Consider the following 6,063-nt stretch of genomic DNA (forward strand, 5'->3'; position numbering starts at 1 on the left):
GCGCGCGCGCGCGCGCGCGGGCGTGTGGAGGCGTGCGCGCCCACATGTGTCCACTCTTACGTATGCTGGTACTGGGGCTTGAACTCAGGGTCTTGTACTCACTTAAGCCACAGTTCCATTTCCAGCTTTTAGCTTCTTTATTAGAGATGATTCTCACAGACTTTGCTGCCTACCATCCTCAGAACTTAGCCTCTTGATTAGCTAGGATTACATGTGTTGAGTTACTGGTACCTGGCACCTTTTTTTTTTGCCAGCCCTGGGGCTCAAACTCGTGGCCTATGCACTGTTCTTGGACACTTTTTGCCGCTTACAGCACCAGTTCCTGCTTTTTCTGTGTATGTGGTACAGAGGAATTGAATCCAGAGCTTCGTGCATGCTAGGCATGCACTTTACCACTAGGCTATGCTCTTGGCACCTGGCACCATTTCTAAATTATATAATTTTGTTTTATTTTTACTGCTAGGAGATTCTAGGGCTAATTAGATCTATCACACATTTTTTTCTGTTTGTTTTCATTGGTACAAAGTTCCTAGGCTATTCCAGAGTAGAAAAGATGTTTGCCTACGTTTTATGATGACTTCTACAGGAGTTGTTACATTGGCACTTCACTGTAGGCAGATTGTGTGGGTGCTAGACCTAACTATTCAACCAGGGTTTCAGAATCACCTTAGAGTGACTTCAGAGTGGACAGCTGGTCATTCAGTAATGGGGATAGCAACTAATCCTGTATAGGCTAGATCCATGTACCTGATCAATATCCTGGAAGCGTGAGGGGAAGCACCGGCTATCATGTATTGTCCTTAGATTCCTAAGAGTGTCTCCACTCTACTGTCCAGTAGAGAGGCTTCGGGTCTCTTTCCCTTACCAGTGATGCGATGCAGCTAAGCCCTGGCTCTGGGATCTGCTCTGGGATGGCCAGCCAAGTTGAATCACTGCCTGGGCCTAACCAGCTCTTCTGAGTAAATATTTCACAGCAGTGGTCTCTCATCTATTGAATTTGAAAGACTTGGAGCTTCAACCTGGCTTTGGAGCGTGAGTTTGGGCTGCTGGGACAGTACACTTCAGTCCTCTTTGTGGGGCCCAACTTGCATCTCCTGGAGTCCTGAACCCTAGGACTCCTAGGGCCTTGTCTGTTTCTAGCATCTCCACTCCCGTGCCACCCAGCTGGCTGTCACACACTGCACACTGTACCCTCCACCTCACTTTATTCATCACTTCACCCACTCTATTCCCTTGACCTCGATCCATTTCTCTCAGAATGCCACAGCCTTTTTCCTTCCAGGAATTTCTAAAATCGTTGTCCTGTCCTTACACCTTTCCACTGGGTCAGCTTCTTGCGCCCAAGTGTCTAGCACCTCTAGCATCACAGTTCTGGTTTCTCAGAGAAACCTGGCATATGGTTCCTCCCTTTTTACTTCTGAACTGCATTTCTTTCTTGCTTACTCAGAGTCCACACCCCGAGTGATGCCTGAATGAAAGTCTGCCCCTTTCTCCAGTTACCTCCCAGACTACATGAGGAATGGCCACATTTCCAGGCAGTGCCCTCAGGTCAAGGAGCTCCTGAATCCAAGTCCGATTCTCCCTCGTGGACCCAGCTTGTTTGTGGAGCAACTCTCAGCAAAGTTAATGATTGTGTCTTTAATGAGGACGGGAGGAGTTCATTCCCCCTCTTCACCTACTTCTGAGGCTGGTAGGGACTCTAACTCTACTGTGACCAGGCCCCTTCTCCACTGGACACCTTGGTGACCGTCATTAAGACACCTCTTAGGAGGTCTTGCCAGGCGATCTCAACTCTTGTGGTTTGTGGCATGAGGCAACAAAGAGAAGAACTTACCCAAGCAAGAAGGTAGACACAGACTACCTGTTCCGTGGGTCCTGGAGGAGTCCTCTCACTCAAAGTGAGAGAAGGATGAAAAGAGGTGAGATTCCTGTAAAAAGAATTGTGACCATCGGGGCCGGGAGTTTAGCCTAGTGGTAGAGTGCTTGCCTAGCATGCACGAAGACCCAGGTTTGATTCCTTGGTACCACATACTTAGAAAAAGTCGGAAGTGGTGCTGAGGCTCAAGTGATAGAGCCTTGAGAAGAATCCAAGGACAGTGCTCAGGCCCTGAGGACTGGCAAAAAAAAAAAAAAAAGAATCGTGACCAGTGGGAGTCTGCTGTTAACTCTGAATCTTGTTCATTCTAACAGACTTGTCAGATTGGGTTCATTTGACTAATCCCGCTTTTAAGCCTTTTTTTTTTTTTTATTTTTTGTACCAGTAATGGACCTTGAATTCAGGGCCTGGGCTTTTTTTTTTTTTTTTTAGCTTTTTTGCTCAAGTCTGATGCTCTACCACTTGAGTCACCACTCCATTTTCAGCTTTTTGCTGGTTAATTGGAGATGAGGTTCACAGACTTTTCTGCCTGGCTGGCTTTGAATTCAGATCCTCAGTCTCCCGAGTAACTGGAATTGTAGGCTAGAAGAGCCTGGCTTAAGCTCACTTACTTTTAAGAGCAAAATGATCTGTGAACCTAACCACCTGAAATGAGTTTTTCAGTCTTGGTATATGTAGTTGGATCATGGAGCTCAGTAGCATTATTCAAAACTTCTTCAGTATAACTGTGGTCATGGATTCTTCCCTGTCCCCTTTTATCCACCTCTGGCTTACCAAAGGTTACACAGTCTTAGCTAAAAGAGTAGCCCAGTGCCTAATAAATGTTTGTTAAATGAAGGTCACCTGGTGTGCCCCCCAGTATTCTGTATCTTGTTTGTCCCATGGCTGTCTCTTTGGGTCTTGTTTTACTCATGACAGATGAAAAGCTCACTAAAACCATTAGCAAAGTAAGCTAGACTCAAAGGATGGGGCAACACATTTTGTGGGATCTAGTGGAGGATCTGTACTTTTCAGTTTGGTCTTCCCATTGCTTGGAAGAAGTCCATAAAGCCCTTGGAACTGTCCACACAAAACCTGGCTTGGGGGGCTGTGGTTGGAAGACGGTCTTCATAAGGAAATGTTTCTAGCTCAGTATATTCAAAACTGGGGCATGTAATGGGATTTGAGAGGGTATCGGGTACACACGATGGGAATAAGATTGGAAAGAGATCAACATCCTCTCAGGATAGGTGTCCTGGGTTTTTTTTTTCTGCCCCAGAGTTTCTAAGAGCTAGAAGCCATAAAGAAACTTTAGGAACAGCTTTGGGTCACTCTCCAAGCCTGCTTTAGCTTTCTGCTGAATGGGCAAAACTATCTTTCCCTTGAGTGATACATTTGCCAGCTTCTCCCCTGACTCCACCCTTTTGAACAGGAAACTGACTTGAAACCCCTCCAGTTCATTCCTCTCCACTTTTATGCTCCCTCCTTATAGAGGTCTCCACCTACACTATCCATTCCCTAAGTGGAGGAAACGGTAGATGAGATTCTGCTGGGCCACTTTCAGGCTCCCATAAGCAACAGGCCCAGCAAAAAGCCACCTTTCTAAACTCTAGCTTTTACCTAACATCCCCTGGCTGCTGTCCCTGATATGACCCAAATAAACAGATGATCATGTGAAGCTAGTAAGGGTGTTTGTTTTAAATAGCAAGCATCTCCACTAAGCTCTGGGCCAGATGAGTTATTGGGAAAGGACAGCATTCAGTTCTTCTGTTCACTTCATTTGTATCTCCATTATCATCTCCACAGGAAGTGCCTTCCAAGTACTGCTCAACAAGGTGCCTTCTTAATTGATACAGAGCTGGTCCCTGGTGAGAAGAGTACAGCAAAAGTGGACTTTGGCCTCTAAAAAGGACTAGGTCTATGTGAGGGCCATGACTACTGCAGACAGGATAGATGCAGCTCTCCAAACAAAATGAGAACTGGGTCAATATCATCTCACCTCACTATGGAGTAGGATACTCTCCTTCCCTGCTTCCCACCTGAAATTTTTGGCAGTACTGGAATTCTTGGACTTGCTAGCAAGATGCTGTACTGCTGAACCCAGAATAATTATTAGGTGGTACTGGGGTTTGGACTGAGAGTCTTGTGCTTTGCTAGGCAAGTGCCCTACCACTTAAGCCACACCTTCAGCTCAAGTATCCCCTTTTTCTACTTGTACAGACTGGGCCAGGCACAACCACACCTAGCAAACATTGTGAAGAAAGCAATGCTAGGGCCACCCCAGATCTTGTCTTCCTAGGAAAAGGGCACTCAAATATCATCAAAGTCAATGCTACCCAAACATGCATGATGGTCTCTTCATGTTCTGCTGATGCTGGGGGGCAAAATATGATCAGAAGCCCTATTTTTTTTTGGGGGGGGGGAGACTTGATTTCTAGGATCTCTGCAGGCATTCTTTCTCACTGTGATGCTCACAAGCATAAAGGAGTAAAACCGCCAAGCATTAATTCATACTAACTTTCTGTAGTCCTGGCTCTTTTTCAGCTGATCCCAAAAATAAGCATGTACACCTCAGAGGGCACAGTGTGGGTGGGATGGGTTGGCAGTGTGTTGAAGCCCAGGCCCCCCGTAGCACAGTCTCACTCTCCTTGACTGGTTAGCCAAGGTACATGGAACCATAACTAAGGTCATGTCCTATGTCTAGCATTCTGTCAGGCGAACTGGATATGCTCCAGGGTGCCCCAAATATCCTTTCAGCCAGCTGGAGCCTGTCACTACCAATTGTACCAGTGGAAATGGTGTGACCTCCATCAAGGAAGCCAAACTGTAGGTTTGTTTTCAGCCAAAGGAAACGAATGTTGCCCAATCATAGTATGTTAGTACCCTCCTCCCCCGGCTTTTTTCTAGATTGAACTGGCTTCAGTGTTCCTCCGGGGGCAAGGAACAGCAGGGATGTAGAATGAACTTAGACAAGTCCCTTCCTGTCTCAGGGCTTCAGTTTATCTGTAAAATGAGAGGATTTAGGTTGGCTGGCCTCAAGGTCTAACTTTCGAATTGTACCCTAGGCTCCAAGCACTGGAGCCAGGAAGAGAAGGGCGGACGCGCGCCTGGCCCCTGGGAGACCGAAGTTCAAGCTAGACGAGGCGATCCCGCCCCGAGCCCCGCCCGCGGCCTCTGTGTCCCAGTGGCCTGAAGGACCGGGCTTCCGCCCTCCACGTTGTTGTTCCCGACTTGGACCACACCCCCTCAAGCTGAGCTTTAGTTGTGCTTCACCGAAGCATTCCCGGCCCGGAGCAGAAGGTGGCCTCTGGGGTGGCACTGTAGGAGTCCCCGCCCATACCAGACGCTCGTGGACAAAGACAAAAATTCAGAGGAGGCAGAGACTCGGTTTTGAATAGGAGGGTAGTGAAAAGCAGAAGATGGACCTGGTCACTACAGCAGATCCCTTTAGAATGAGTATCAGCCTGTGTTCACCTATGGCCCCCTCCGAACCCTCAAGTGTGACCCTTCAGACACTGGCCCTTTAAACCGAAGGCTGGCGGCGCGGGGTGTCCATGTGGAGCAGCTCCATGCCGTGTTGTCCTGCCCGCCCATTGGCCCGCGGCCCGATTACGTAGCCTAATAGGATGCGAACGCACTGCGGGGGGAGGAACGGAGACAAAACCCGGAGCCGGATCAGCCCTCCGCCGCGCCGGTTCCCGGGCAGCCTGCTGTCCTCAGCTCCGCCCAGGGGCGGATCCCGGGGGAATTGCGACAGTAGTTGCGGGATTTAGGTCGCATGTGGGAGGGGAGCGGAGACCTAAACGTCCGGTCATAAATGTCCTTAACCTGGCATATCCTTCATTCAACTAACCTCCGTCTTGAATTTTCCACTCTGCTTTTCTTTCAACCAGGAGAGATTTCGACGTGAATGACCCGAGCACCTACCCATTGCTCAACTTGTGGCTTGCCGGGGAGGGGTGGGGCGGAGCGAGGTGGGAAAGCGGAAAAGCAGAGCTCGAATCTGATTCCATCTTCCTCCCCCACTCAGGCCACTTGTGCGCGCGCGCGCGCGCGCCGTTTGTGGTGGGCGGGGCCAGCCGGCGTGCGACCCCGCCCATCCCTCCGTGAGACGCCGCGGCCCTTCGGGCGGGGCTCCGGTCCGGGCTTTGGCTGCGGCCCCGGTGTAGTAGCGGGGGCGGCGGCCGGGGGCAGCGCGGCTCCTTCCC

The 6,063-nt window shown here is 49.5% G+C and overlaps 1 long non-coding RNA gene across 1 annotated transcript in view; it reads left to right on the forward strand.

The window, feature by feature from the left end:
- Window positions 1-4,270, forward strand: part of LOC150051469 (uncharacterized) — a 13,476-nt gene extending 9,206 nt beyond the window's left edge. Inside the window, exons 2-3 of the long non-coding RNA XR_016538330.1 lie at window positions 1,448-1,919; window positions 3,662-4,270. This is a non-coding gene — a long non-coding RNA (uncharacterized LOC150051469). The remainder of the gene's footprint in view (window positions 1-1,447; window positions 1,920-3,661) is intronic.
- Window positions 4,271-6,063: the final 1,793 nt, after the last annotated feature.

The sequence above is a fragment of the Megascapheus bottae genome, chromosome 17 (genome assembly GCF_031878675.1).
Source record: "Megascapheus bottae isolate mThoBot1 chromosome 17, mThoBot2.hap1, whole genome shotgun sequence".
NCBI classification, from domain to species: domain Eukaryota; kingdom Metazoa; phylum Chordata; class Mammalia; order Rodentia; family Geomyidae; genus Megascapheus; species Megascapheus bottae.